Genomic DNA, 16,146 nt, shown 5'->3' with positions numbered 1-16,146 from the left:
TCAGCTCCCTGCATCCAAGATAACCTGCAACCTTCTACTGCCTTCTTGTCCAGACTTCCAAGTGGCCTGAAACACACACCAAAAACAAGAACCAAGCTTTGAAACCTTCACTGGGCCAGCTCTGCAGGACTTATTTAAATAAGAATACTGTTATCAAACATTGTAAGGTTTCCACAAGTATTTATTTTATTATGCAGTAAAAAGTATTTATCCCTGTTAAACTAAGCTTAAATATGTACATGCACACATATGCACCCAAAGGGAAAAGCTGAATGTCATGGCCATCTGTCATAACCATCTACCATGGCCATCTACCATAATAACCATCTACCTTTTCTAATCAGCTCACCTTGCCCAGTAAAGCTTGATAAGAACTGGTCAAGAAAGGTGAGAAAATTAGATAGGAATCAGTCTTTATCAGATCTCTATGTGATCTTTCACCCACAAGCATTCTGTTCTTCATGTTTTATTTCAGGAGTGAAAAAGCCTGCTGAATATAATTCATAAGCACTTTCATCAAAGGCTCCCAGCTAGTGCTAAGACAAATAGTGTAAGCCCATTATGGGTCCCATTAGAGAGCTTAACTGTAACGTCTCATTGTGCAGCTCATCACTTTTAATTCTCCCATTTCTGCAGTTCAGACCCTGGCCAAGTGGCAGCACCAAGAAGCACCCTAAAGATTCACAGAAATAAGTAACTTGGTGCCAGCAAGACTCAAGGAAACACCTTGAATTTGCTAACATCGACAATTTATTTTGGTGTGCTTCATGTTCAGTTGGTTTAATGGAAAAATACGATATTTAAGTCACATTTAGAATATTTATTTAAACTACAATGAAAAAGATCTTGTGTTTATAAGCAGTACACAGACTTCTTTTTGAGAAATATTTCTGTAGTTCTTTCTTGATACTCCATATGTACAGTTATAATCAAAGCTTACTTCATTTACAATACCTCCTTGATATCTAATCTATTCAATACAATAGCCAGTTATAGATGTGCAATTTCATATCTGTAAGATAAAACAAATGTTTTTAGGTGACTAACATCTAATATATATATATCAAAAAAACCCAAACATAATGATGTTATCTTGTTACTACTATATATATGCAGACATTCTGTAGATGTTTCAGCTAAGAGTAATAAGAGATCCTCAGAAGATGGGAGCAAGAAACCAGCAGTCTTTAGCCCAAAACCTGCAAACTAGACTAAACTCATGTTCAATCAAATTTACACCACTCCACAGAATTACTTCCAACACTTTCCGAGATCACCCCAACACTTACAAAAGATGCTTTCACATTTTTTCATTTGCTTATGAAGATTTTTAAATTTCTGATTAAATCTGAAGGTAAAATTTCCATAATACATCAACTTTTCTGGATTTTCCCTTAGCTATGTGCAAATGAAGAAATAGCAACAAGGATGGAGATATGTGCAAAAGTTCTCCTACGTTTTCAAGGCCTGAGGTGCAACCCTTAAATCTGAACTTCAGTTTCACAACAACTGTTCACAGTCACTTTATAGCTGAATGTTTTGAAACAACAGTCCACAAGCAAAAGTACTTGGTATTCTTGACTCTCAAGAATGCCATAAACAACTGACTACTTCATAATGACCATGTTTTGTATTGCACCCCCCAATGCAATCAGCAACTGAAGATGATGTGCAGAAGAGAAAAGCAAGTTCCTCACTTTCAGCTGAGGGGTACTTTATTGACACAGTATCACTGCTAAGTAGGAGGAGGAGATGCAAGTAGACATCAAAGTAAATGGAAAAAGGAAAACAAAACAATCCAAATGGATCTGAAGAGGATGAAAAGGAAAGAACCACCAGAACAAGAATGCCTTCGCCCTGCTGCTAGACTCTGTGCTATGGGTACACTCAGGTGTGGTCTATGTCTCAATGCTGTACAAAGAGATACGACTGTGTTATTAACAGCTGATGACTTCAGCTGTTTACCACTAGGCTGAGTGAAGCCCTGAGAATATCCCATGTTTATTTCAAGAGAAAACCCAGCGGCAAGGGTCCCTGTGGATTGTGAAACATGCAATAGAGCTCTGCACTGCTGCTGGTAGATCTGCAGTGCTGATCGAAAAGAGGAATTTTGCCCCCAGGAAAAAAAATGGGGAAAAAACCCATCCCTATAAAACTCTGCCAAAAGAACAGCATAAAAATGAAATTTCAGCCCATAGAAAAAAATTTAAATAAAAATGCAAAGCATTAAGGACTAACCAGAAGAGTCCAGTAACAATAGTAAGCTTCATACGGACGTAAAGACTTTAAATGAACAATCTCTGCATATACAGGACTTAAGAATAGAAATGAAAGTTGCATTAAAAGAAAAGCGTTTAGCATTCTTTTCAATCATTAGCAAAATTTTGGGGGAAAATACTAAACATTTTAACTTCTGAAATCCTACAAAATCTGTATTCTGCAATTACATTAAAATGCCTCAATTTATAAATATCTGAAGATATAACATATTTGCATTTAAATGCCTTGACATTATGCACACATGAAATCTCCTCCGTCTGGTGACATTTTGGTGTTAACTCATTAGGTAGAATTTTTCTTTTTATTTTCCTATCTTTATTGAAATAATAAAAGCAAAAAAATGTGATTTGGGGGTTTTAGGCGAGTGAATTTTGGGGTATCTAAAACTGATAGCGAATAAGATGTGTAACACAGGCCTAGATCAGCTAGTGCCATATTACAACGTCCACCTTACAGAACACATATCTTCACAAGGATTTGCCTAGGTTTTTCCAGGTGTTTACAGACGTGGTCCAGTCCAAAGGTATCTCTCAATGCCAGTGAGCCTGGAGAAGTGGAAGTCGCTCCAAACAAAGCTCTTAGGATGCTGCAAGTTTGGAGATGTGAGACCAAAGACCCAAGTCCCTTCCCTGTGAAGCACAGAGCCTGGCGCAGACATGTACAGACTGGGAAGGTGCTGTGTAGAAAACAGGCAAAGGAAAAGCAAGGTACCCATGCAGAACCAAGACCACATGTGCCAGGACAAGACTCGCAGTCTCCCTAAGTGAAAAGCCATCACCTGCCCCCATACTTTTCCTGGCTGTACCATGAAACATCTTTTACTTTTACAAGGCAGTATTGTAGAGAGAGGGCTGGCAATTTGCACAAAGTACCATTTCAGGTATGCTGTATTAATAACGTACCTTGAAATAGGAGCTCAACAACATTACATATATGTCCTTTGGAGCTTTTTCTGCACTCATGTTCAAGTCAGTGCCAGGCACTTCAAGGCTAGTACATACATTGTCCTCCCAGTCTGGCACATTCAGTGCAGCAGCAAACCCCAAATCATTTTCCTTCTTTTGGTTTCTTCGTCTTGCACAGCCCATAAAGGCAGGTCCCAGTGGGACAAAAGCAGAGAGATGGTTCATATCCCTTCTCTGTCTTTAGAGAGTTTGTGCTGGGGATATTTGCAGTAACTCAGATAGAGCTGGTCCATTTGACCTAATGGTATCAGTATCTTTGCATTAATTACATGGAAGCAGCATCATTTGTTAAGTTGGTGTGAACGTATGACACCAGCATATCAGGTCCCCTTTAAAATACATATGAGCAGGCAGAGATAAAGGGAAAAAGAGAAAGAGATCTTGAAAATGAGAGAGAGGCACTATTAAACACTTTGTACTTATCTTGCTAAGGAAGAGCTTTGTTCCAGGAGGGAAAAAACTCTCTCTTTGAAGCTATCAAAACAACAAACAGACCATTCTTTAAACAGTGGCGTATCTACAGCAATGTGTACATCAGAGGACTGTCATAAAGAAAGCATCTTTTCTCACAGATAAAACAGCAGAAAAGGTCTCTTGCACTGGTGATAATTTGGATCTTCTGTTTAACTTAGATTGTCAGGGCAAATCCAAAAAGAGTCTAATAAGCCCTTAAACAAAAAAAATATATCAAGAAGTGTTGAAGTATGTTGATTCATTGCTTCTTGCAACTCATTCTTCTCATCTCCAGATAGAAATAGAAAAGGCTTCAAAGGCTTCTCATCATAGTTGTACTGTCTGTTGTAAGGGACAGCAGGGCTCTTATGCATTAACACTGCCTGGACAGATGTTTTGGTAAAGGATGTATTCTACAATCCAGCTGATGCACACAAATGCTGGAGCTCTCAGCATGCAATTAATTACACATTGAGCTGCAAGTGGCACAAGAGATAAGGAAAGATTTTGTTCCCTGTCTTAAAATTCCTCACTAATTTTCAGAGTGAACTTTTTCCCTCTTTGGGGAGCTCTCTGTTCCACTTGATTGCCTTTCTGGCTTGCCCATCCTAGGTATGCCATGGCTGTGAATGCAAAAGCACCACTTTCACTGTGATAAATCAGATGCAGCTAGCAGAAAGGGCCTGTCCTTGGCCACCGGCAACTTAATGGTGTTGACAAGTTTTCTTTCTATGGCTGTTGTGTCCACATGGGTAATTTCATACTCAGGCTTACTGTCTGAGCCACTACTGGTCCTCTCCTGAGATCCAGCATTCAGAGAGAGAACCCTTGCAAAGCCTGTAAAGAGGTGATTTCTCTCCTACATTTTTAAGTGGGTGTTTTCATTTAGCTGCTTCTTATTTCACTTTATAACAACCTTATAGTTCACTGTATATATGTAGGTTTACAACTGCTGTTTTCCAAGCAGAAGAGCATAGATGTCTAACCTCCAACCTCATACAGAGATATGGGAAGCATGCCCACAGGGCAAGAGATGGGTTCAGTGTCTGCTTTCCTTTGTGGAGATTCAAGACCCCAGCACTGCCTTTGTTCTTCCACAGGAGAGGGAAAGGCAGATGTAAGACTCCAGAGGAGAGAGGAAGATGAACAAAGGGGAACATGACTGTGGTTCAGCACTAATACTTCTCCTCAAAGATAAGGAGCAACTTCCCATGAAGAGGTGCAAAGAACTGGTTTTCCTTTCAGACCTTAAAAGCTCCTTCCAGGCTTCAGTTGGGTGCAAACAGCAAGTTTTGCTGACAGTAATTCATCATCTAACTCAAATAATCCATAATTCAAAAACATAATCTGTACTACAGAGCAACGCCATTACAAACACACAAGCTTCTGCAGAGTTGCCATGTTAAATGATTTCTTCTCGTTTTGCAATTTGGAGAGATCAGCATTACAGCCTTAGCAAGCAATGAAAGTGAAAATAGACACTGTAAAAAACATCATGATTTCTGCTTCTCGTGCAGCAGCCACCCGTTGATAAAAGGTGCCATGTGTCTCTCTCCTTCACAGGCTCACTAGTAAATAATCATCAATTTACACATTCTAGCACAATGCCTCTGCCTACAAATTGCTTCTTCAAAGGTTTCCTTTTCCCCTGGAAGCACAACTTCTAAGTGTGCTGAAATTACATCTTATTCTTTTCTTTGAAAGATCTCTCACTGCACAGCCAAATAAAGAGAAATCATTTGCATAATTCTTCTTTTTAAATGACTTCAGGTTGATACAGGTTCTTTAGTGAATTGTTATTCAGCAGGACATGGTGAGATGCAGATAAAGTGCTATAGAAGGTGGAAGTTAACATCCTCAAATCTGATCAAATAACATTTCAGTTTTAACCTGATACTGTAAACCACATGGAATTACAAAGCTCTAGCTTGATTCAGCTGTTGAAACAGACTTAATATCAAAGCAGCCTTTCATTCAACAAAAGATTCTACTCTTAGCCATTCTCAGACTTGCTGCAAACACAAATTATCATTCCAGCAGATTCTTGCAGTCAGATGGACTATTTCCAGATGGAATATTTGAGTGGGCCTGATCTCTGACTATATGCATAAAATAATTGCATTTAATATTATTATATACAATTGTATATATGTTCTATGTAATAAGAATTAATCAGTTGCTTCATAAAACTGTTTTCAGCTTCATTGCATCAAACATTTTGACAACTTCAGAAATCAAGATGTTCTCATTTTCTTTTAAAAATCTAAAGATCTGTTATTTTCACTGTAGATATTGAAAGAAAACTTCCATAGAGATATCCTGAAGTTTCACAAAACTTGGGCAAAGGCTTAATTCTGAGTATAAAGAAATCTGAAGGCACCCAGAACCCTACATTGCAGAGGCTACCGCTTGAAGAAAATATTTACCACTCATGCTCACATCACAGTATCACAGTATCACAGTATGTTAGAGATTGGAAGGGACCTCAAAAGATCATCTAGTCCAATCCCCCTGCCGGAGCAGGAACACCTAAATAACGTTACATAGGAATGTGTCCAGGTGGGTTTTGAATGTCTCCAGAGAAGGAGACTCCACAACCTCCCTGGGCAGCCTGTTCCAATGTTCTGTCACCCTCACTGAGAAGAAGTTTCTTCTCAAGTTTAAGTGGAACCTCTTGTGTTCCAGTTTATACCCATTACCCCTTGTCTTATCATTGTTTGCCATTGAGAAGAGCCTGGCTCCATCCTCATGACACTCCCCTTTTATATATTTATATACACTAATAAGGTCCCCCCGCAGTCTCCTCTTCTCCAAACTATAGAGACCCAGCTCCCTCAGCCTTTCCTCATAAGGGAGATGCTCCACTCCCTTAATCATCTTTGTTGCCCTGCGCTGGACTCTCTCCAGCAGGTCCCTGTCCTTCTTGAACTGAGGGGCCCAGAACTGGACACAATATTCCAGATGCGGTCTCACCAGGGCAGAGTAGAGGGGAAGGAGGACCTCTCTCGACCTACTGACCACCCCCCTTCTAATACACCCCAGGATGCCATTGGCCTTCTTGGCCACAAGGGCACAGTGTTGGCTCATGGTCATCCTGCCGTCCACTAGGACCCCCAGGTCCCTCTCCCCTACACTACTCTCTAACAGGTCGTTCCCCAACCTATATTGGAACCTGGGGTTGTTCCTGCCCAGATGCAGGACTCTACACTTTCCCTTGTTATATTTCATCAAGTTTCTCCCTGCCCAACTCTCCAGCCTGTCCAGGTCTCGCTGGATGGCAGCACAGCCTTCTGGCGTGTCAGCCACTCCTCCCAGCTTAGTGTCATCAGCAAACTTGCTGATAGTACACTCAATTCCCTCATCTAAATCATTGATGAATATATTAAATAATACTGGTCCCAATACTGACCCTTGAGGCACTCCACTAGATACAGGCCTCCAACTAGACTCTGCCCCATAGACTACAACTCCCTGGCTTCTCTCCTTCAGCCAGTTCGCAGTCCATCTCACCACCTGATCATCCAGGCCACACTTCCTCAATTTAGCTATGAGGATGCTGTGGGAGACTGTGTCAAATGCTTTGCTGAAGTCAAGGTAGACCACATCCACCGCTCTGCCATCATCCATCCACAATGTTATTTCCTCATAAAAGGCTAGGAGGTTGGTCAAGCATGACTTCCCCTTGGTAAAGCCATGTTGACTGCCCCTCATAACCCTCTTATCCTTGACATGCCTTAAGATGGCATCAAGGATAAGGTGTTCCATCACTTTCCCAGGGATGGAGGTGAGGCTGACCGGTCTATAGTTACCCGGGTCCTCCTTCTTGCCCTTTTTGAAGACTGCAGTGACATTTGCTTTCCTCCAGTCCTCAGGCACCTCTCCCGTTTCCCAAGACTTGGTAAAGATGATGGAGAGTGGTCTAGCAATGACTTCCGCCAGTTCCCTCAGCACCCGCGGGTGCATCCCATCTGGACCCATGGATTTATGGATGTCCAGATTGCTCAACTGGTCCCTAACCCATTCCTCATGGACTAAGGCAAACCGCTCCAGTGACCTGACTTCATCTGAGGTCTCAGGAGTACAGGGCTCTTCAGGACTGCCTCCGGCAGAATAGACTGAGACAAAGGCGGCATTCAATAACTCTGCCATCTCAGTATCTTCTGTCACCAGGGCACCCATCCCATTCACCAGTGGGCCAACCTTGCCTCTGGTGTTAGTTTTATCAGCTATGTATTTGAAAAAGCTCTTTCTGTTGTCCTTGACCCCTCTGGCCAGATTTAATTCTAAGAAGGCCTTAGCCATCCTAGCTGCCTTCCTACATCCTCTAGCAGCAGCCTTATATTCCTCCCAAGTGGCCAGCCCCTCCTTCCATGACCTATAAACTCTCCTCTTCCACTTGAGCATACCCAGCAGTTCCTTATTTAGCCACGCAGGTCTCCTGGCCCTCTTCCTTGACTTCCTACATGTCGGGATGCTCTGCTCTTGAGCTTGGAATAAGCAATTCTTGAATGTCAACCAACTATCTTGGGCCCCTTTACCTTCAAGCAGCCTTGCCCATGGGACTTCCCCTAGCAATTGCTTGAAAAGGCCAAAGTTTGCCCTGCTAAAGTCCAGGGTTGCAATTCTACTTGCTATTGTACTGGTCCTACCACACAAGATCCTGAATTCCACCATCTCGTGGTCGCTGCAACCAAGGCACCCCTCAACCTTTACTGCTTCAACCAGACCCTCCTTGTTAGTGAGGATGAGATCCAGCAGCGCTCCTCTCCTGGTTGGCTGATCCACCATTTGGATGAGGAAGTTATCATCCATACACTGGAGGAACCTCCTGGACTGTGGCTGGGTTGCTGAGTAGTCCTTCCAGCAAACATCAGGGAAATTAAAATCCCCCACGACGACCACGGCCTGTGACTGTGAGGCCGCTCTCAGCTGCTTGTAGAAGGCCTCATCAACTTCCTCACCCTGATCTGGTGGCCTGTAACAGACACCCACAACAGTATCGCCCCTGCCAGCCTGCCCCTTAATTCTCACCCACAGACTCTCAACTCGCTCGTCCCCTGTTCCTGGACAGAGCTCAGTACATTGCAGCTGCTCTCGCACATAAAGAGCAACCCCACCACCCCGCCTGGCTGGCCTGTCTTTCCTGAAAAAATATGAATCAATATGAATCTTAAATACCAGAGTCTGAAAACAAACATAGTCTAAATCTCATTGCTTATCTCTTCCCAAAATTCTCAGGTAAGATACACCTGAATAATCTATCATGGGAAGTTGTGCAAGCACCATTGCTTGGCATTGCAAAACCAGTTTTGAAGTAGGTGCAGTTTGGAGCAACCTTTCACTGTTAATAAAAGAGCTGAAGCCATCAGAAAGATCTTGTTTATCTGCACTGTAGTAGCACTTGGACTAGAAGAAAAAAATCTCTAAGAAACATTCACGCACACACATAGATATTCGTATTCTAAATAAGGAAAAAGGATCTGATGGACCACTGCAGTATCATATATTTGGAGTGTAAAACATGCAACCTGAGTGAAAACCTCGCACTTTATACAGTGTGAGTTTTTGCGCTGAGTTTTGAGGTTTGCTCATGTTTGAACCTCTTCCCTCTTAACCTCCGTATTTTCTGGTCTCTGACTGAAATGGATTCAATACATAACAGGCAGTTATGTTCTGGTGTCATTCAACCTGGAGAATGGACAGCTGTAGCAGCTAGATGTAAATCAGGATCTTTTTGTTGGGATAAAAAGAATACTTCTTTACAGTCAACATTATAGTGGGGTTTGCTTGGCCCTGGGTCCATCACCAAACATTACACCTGTCCCCTTGTCCCATTTTTGATCTTCCCTTCTCCTCCTTTTTGATGTTGTTTACCCCAGAAGGAACAAAATTGTCACACAGACTCTCACTGAAAAGTCACAGTGAACCAAGGATGTTGCATGGCAGCATCAAGAGTAATAATTAACACTATGAAAACAAAACTTCAACTGCTAATTCCCTTTTAGGAGATTTAACAAATAACATTAGCCTTGAGCATAACTAAGTACATTTTAACACGGTTCTTTACAATAGGGGTTCAATTACCCATAGCTGATTTTTTTCACTGTAGTCATAAATTTAATACCATACTAATGAGTCAGTGATGAGTAAACTGATGGGTAGTTTCATTCAGACCAGAGCTGTTAAGAACATTTTTAATTAAACATTCTTTCTCCTGAAAATGCATTTTTGTCAGAGTGAAAATGCTTTGCAGTTAAATTTTGATTTCAAGGATATTATCAAGAAAAAGGTTTCACAGATCAGGCTGGATTCTCTAAACACCTCAGAAATGAAACAAAACAAAACTTCATTCTTTTCAGTGCAGACCTGGTATATTCATATGGCTCTGTTTTACAAAAATGTTTGAAGAACTGCAATTTCTTCCAGCATAAAATAGAAGAAACTTCCCAAAACTTCTGTGAAGATGGGGTTCTTCAGTCTAATCAGTTCTAACACTGACTTCCTACTATCTGGAAAATAGATATTGTCATTGCCAATGGATTTTAGCAGCTTATTTTGCCATTCCCACTAAACTGCTGAACATCTGGTGGTGAAGAAAAAAGCAGCAAATGCTAATTGATGATCTGATTGAATGTTTAAATTGTATTAATTGCATCTGATAAATGGACTAATTGTTTATAGACAAATGTTGATTTATTTTTGTGTCTTCATCAATAGTTTTGATCATGTATTGACAACCGAGTTGAAGTTATATTGCTCCTCTATTAGAATGAAATACTGCGATGTTTAATAGTTTGCTCTCTACTTGAAAAAGTTTCAGGCAATTCAGGGAAAAGTTGGTTTAGGCAACACTCAGGCTGAATGGCTAGCATGATGGGAAAATAACAGCAGCAAGGAAGTTAGGATGCAATAAAAACCCTAAAAGATGCTGGGGAACTAAATTAATCAGTGAGCATATTGGGATGAACATAAATGTTTAGAAGACAATTACAGCCAAGCTTTTACAAATAAACATAAAGCTAAACTAAGATCTGAAAGGTGTCAGCTCCTATGTTCTCAGCAAAATTCCTGGTTTCTATCAAGAAAATGTGTAAATAAGGAGCCCAAGTATCACTGTTAACCTCAGTAAGTCAGTGTAGATACTCAGAAGTTCTCAGACATTGCTATCTCCAATAGACATTAAATATAGACTCAGAACTCTAGATCTAAGCAACCATATGATTTCGTTATTACACAGAATCTTGCACTGATCCCAGAAAACTCAACATTAAACATTATCTCACTGACTCTGCTGTTGGCTAAGATGCTTTTGCATTTTTTAGTCCAGTTGAGCACCATGATCCATTCTTCTAGAAATCGAATCAACATTCAGGAGATGGCTATGCTGTTATGCAGAAGACTATAGTTTAGTTTACAGTGCTGGCCCAGAACTGAGCTCAGACATTTTCACTGATTCTTTTATGCTTTGGACCAAAAAAAAACATTGCTACAGAGCAACTCTCTCACACATAAATAATTCAAAGTAAAGATTCTAGACACCTAAAAATCTGCATCTGAGTCCCTGGCATGTGTAGTCTCACCCTTTGTATCATACATGACCACCAGCCATTTCAGAGCACTGAACAGAGAGAGTTGGTGTAAACATTTATGCATCTCTTTCTTGTGGACAGTTGTGAGGATAGAAAGGTGTCCTGGGTTCAGCAGTAGCAGTCATTTTTCTCCTTCTTAGTAGCTGGTGCAGTGTTGTGTTTTTGACTTTCAGTCTGGGAACAACACTGATAACACCGAGGTTTTTAGTTGCTGCTCAGTAATGTTTACTCTGACCAAGGACTTTGAGTCTCATGCTCTGCCAGGGAGGAGGGGAAGCTGAGAGGAAGCAGAGACAGAACACCTGACTCAAACTGACCAAAGAGTTGTTCTATACCACAGCACGTCATGCCCACTATATAAACTGGGGGCAGTTACCCGGAAGGGAGATCACTGCTTGGTCATGCTGGGTATCGGTCGGCGGGTGGTGAGCGGTTGTGTTCTCTTCCCTTGTTATTTCCCTTATCATTATTATTATTGGTGGTAGCAGCAGTGGTTTTGTGTTATACCTTAGTTACTGGGCTGTTCTTATCTCAACCCATGGGAGTTACATTCTCTCGATTCTCCTTCCCATCCCTCTGGGAGCAGGGGGCAGAAAGAGGGGGGAGTGAGAGAGCGGTTGAGTGGCTGACTGAGCTTAAACCACAACAAAAGGTAAACAACCAACTAGACACCAAGCCTGGCTCCTATGATGTCAGTCTGAAACAACCCCGGACATCAGGAAAATTAGAACAGGATTGTATTATATTCCATCATGAGACTCGGTTGCGCTGCTGGATTTCTTTCCTTATGGTACAGCTTCATTTTATGCCAAGACAGATATCACCTACAGCTTATGAACAATTCCTTTCCTTCTCTTTCCTGGAATTAATATTCACATAACATCGAAATGATTAAATCATAGCAAAACATTGAAGCCAGTTTCTGAGTAAACCAGAATCTTGTTCTGAAATCATCGTCCTCCTTCTACTTTTCTCCAGTCAGTCACTGACTGTGTACTGGGACTCAAGCAATTCCCAAGAGGCATTCAAGAGACATTTCTGGAACTTCCTCCTCTTAGCAGAATTTTTAAGCTTATTCATTTTAAATAAACATTTCATATGAGCCTGCAAACAAGATCCCTTGACTGTGAGGCAGAAAAAAAACTAAAAGATGGTGAATGAAATAAATGAAAGGGGTCAAAGCATGGGGGAGTTCTCTGCAAAGAGTGTAAAAAATAAAAGAGGACTTGGGGGCTGCAGTGCAGGGAAAATGTTGTTTATAGCAAACAGCAAGATACAAAGAAAATTGGCCAGGTGAAAGTGTATGATTGTGTTACAGTGAACCCCAGCTAAATGAATACCTGACACTAAATAAATCCCTTAATAAAATCACTGCGCTCTAGTACCCTACATACTCTGCATATGTAATAAAACTCTTTAAAATGAATAGCTGATAAGGAAATGAACCTGTTCAGGGAATGAATAAACACACTTTCACATATACACACAGAAATACCAAATGGTGAAACATACTCATAGTGATTATCAGACTGTTAAAATAATAACCCTGTGAAACAAATAAATCTGCCCCACAGCAAATTATGTCTCTGCTGTACTTATGGTGAAACCTCCTACAAACACCTGATAAAGGAATAAACCTGTTAAAGGAATAAATTGACTGTACAGTAAGGTTATCCGGAGATTTACACTGGACTGCAGTGATAAACCTTCTTTTTCATTAGTCCAATAGATCATAGGATATACAGTACTTACAAATGTTTCAGCATTAAATATAAGCTGGAGTGCTGTGCTGTATGTATGCATTTGAGGGCAGGGGGTCAATAAATAGACTGAACGTTGCTTCACAAAATATCTGTCAGTGTGCATTAGCAGAATACCTGATCAAGAGATGAGCTGGCTGTAAAACATCCCCTGCGCACCCAAACTTCCAGACCATATACGCTAACCACAGCCTGGGGTTCGGTGGGTCTAAAAATCATGAGTTATTTAAATGCTTGACCCTGTCCACCCAGGTGTTTTAAAAAGCTACATACAGTGAGACCATAATACTGCTGCTGCTAATGGGTTTTAACCTTGCTAGATATGCCCTACCCAAAAAATTGACAGACCTAACGCCAGAGACTTTTGCCAGGCTCTGAAACATCAAAGTTCAAAAGATGGATAATAAAAGGTACAGAAGAGCTACGGACTGCCCCAAGGCCGCAACTCACAACATGTCCTAGCATTGCTAGTACATAGCAAAGGGCACAAGAAGAGTCAGAATCAGGCCCCTAACCCATCTTTCAGGGGGATCAGAGCTGCTTCTTAATAGTGATGCTGACCTGGCTTAGTCCATAGCCAGAATGGAAAGGGTAATGCTGGAGAGCAGGTAGAGCCTCCTTTTCTGGCTGCCTAAAGCTTCTAGAATATTAAGTAGTATATAGTGTTATAAAGCATTTCTCCTGAAGTGCTCCAGCGGGAGGACCCACTAAAGGGGTGCTGTCAATGTCTAAGACAAGGAGATTTTGGGCAAGCTTAGGAAATACCATGGGACTAATTGATTTTTCTGTGGCTGTGAATGAATGGTTGGTGAGGGAAGACAAAATACTGTAAAAAGTCTCTAGTGAGATACAGAAGAGGGTGTTTTCCTCAGAAAAAGCCAAAATCATCACTACTGGATGAGCTGTTATTGGGTGAATCCCCCATTAAATGTGGGCTGACTTGAGGGTCAGAAAAGATTATTCAGGACTCCTCTCCCCACCAGCCAGCCAAAAGGAAGATGGGAAGAATCCCAATTTATCCCTCAAAACATCCAACAGGTCCTGCTTTAAGTGACAATATTTGAGATACAAATGCTCAGAGCAAGAAGGATGCACACCGCAAGGCTCCGTGTGGGAAGCAGAGAGGATCCTCTCGCTCCAGCTCCACTGTCCCTTCTATTGCAGCCAACTGCTTTTTAAACAGATTGGTTCCATTGAGATCATGCACAATTGTCTAAGCCATGTAAATAGGTTTAAGAAATTCTAAAACCCACAAAAATATTAAAAGCTACTCATGTTTAAGTTCCTAGGGAGCCCAAACAAATGGGCATCCAGCCTTCTCGATGAGTTTGTTCACTCAGCAACCCCAAAGGTAAAGGAGATAAAGGAAAAGAAAGTGAGAAAACTTCTATGTTCTTGCCAGTGTTCTAGAAAAGGGGAGGGACGAGCAAGTAATGTGGAGAACAACTAAGATGAAATGTGATGTTGAAATGAATAAGTAAGTTCATTATATTCTACAACATGATAAGACTTTGCAGGCCTGATTACAACATTAAGGGACAGTGCTGCAGTATTATAAATTACAAGGTGAAGCACTCCTGTTTCTGTCTCTATATTTCTAAGGTGGGAGAAGTTAATTATTTTTATAGGTCTAGATATTGCAAGGATGAGGATATCAGAATATCTTGTCATCAAGTCTAAAGACAGCAGGGGAGAAGAGGCGGAGGGGAAGGGGGGAACCTCCCCATTCAAAGAAAATTATTATAAAAATACTAAAAATGATGTATAGATTTTTTGACCTACATCCATCATTTTTACACGCCGAGGTACCTCACGCCTTGTCTCCATAAAGCATCACTCTGTTATTTTTCACGAGGCTGAGAAGAAATGGCCAAAGCTTAAGACCTGGAAGCAGAAAAAAAGAAAATCAAATAAATATAAAAATAAAATCAACATAAGCGAAAAGGTTAATGGGAATCTGTATGATTTTATTATTATTAAGGAACACGGGGAGAAGAAGAGCATTTCCAGCACTCTAAGTGGCCTGCAGCACAATCAGTAACCATGAAGTATATTCAGCAATCTTTTCCTTTTTTTTCCAATTGCCCACCACAGCCTATATTACAAATACATAAATCATAATGTTTCAACAAAAGCAAAATTTAATTTTCTCCTTTCAGCTGTTATCTGGGCCGGGTGGTATATGGCAGGCTGCGGCCGAGTCATTTATTACACTTGCTGAATGGATAATGGCAGGGAGAGTCTATTATACCCAGCTTTGTTAGGGCTTTGAATGTGCTACTGAAACCTGTGGCAGTCTAAATCTCTTTACATCTGTAATAGATACACAGCACTCTATTATTTCATGCCAGAGCAAAATTAAATACTTGCGTGGAGGGGGAGGAGGAGGAGGAAGGAGAGCTGGGGGGAGCGCAGGGGCTCTGGGGATGGCGCAGGGCATTTTGCTGAAAAGCCATTAAAAGCAGCAGTGGCTCTGGACTCATGATCACAGATACCTTTTTGGTTTGCTTTTGAAGATGCCTGTCTGAATGGGCAATGCCTCTGTGCTCAGCTCATGCAGAGAGATGCATGGTCCCTTCCTCCTCCAAGGTGATATTTTGCAGAATTTCAGGATAACAACAACCCTCTATGCAGGTGCAGCTGGAAAAATCTGCACTTGTCTCCATGTTCCTCCTTCCCTGGAGGGTGTATTTGGTTCATGCCCATGGCAGCTGCATTATTGGCTTTAAAAGGGGCACCCTGCATGGGGATTGGAATGGGGGGGAGTCTGCACCTAAAGCTGGTAGCCACAGAGCAGAGACACTGGACTCTTGGCTGCAGAAGGGTCTTCTTCCTTTTAAGTGGCACTGGCTCCAGTAAGCACCATCATCCCACCAGACAGACTGCCAAGGGCCATCAGGCAACCTTACATCTCCACTGTTAGCTCCTTCACTCATTGCTTGTCCAACACCCTGACATGCTCCCCCCCAGCCCACAAGGACTGGGACGCAACTGCAATAGCACCCAAACGATGCTTATCAGGAAAAAATTATTTTGCTGCTACTTTTGAAAATGGGAAACCCCAGATTTCTAGAAATAATAAAAAAAAAAAAAAAAAAA

The sequence above is a fragment of the Psittacula echo genome, assembly GCF_963264785.1.
Source record: "Psittacula echo genome assembly, chromosome: 1".
Taxonomy (NCBI): Eukaryota; Metazoa; Chordata; class Aves; order Psittaciformes; family Psittacidae; genus Psittacula; species Psittacula echo.
This window is presented reverse-complemented; position numbering follows the sequence as displayed.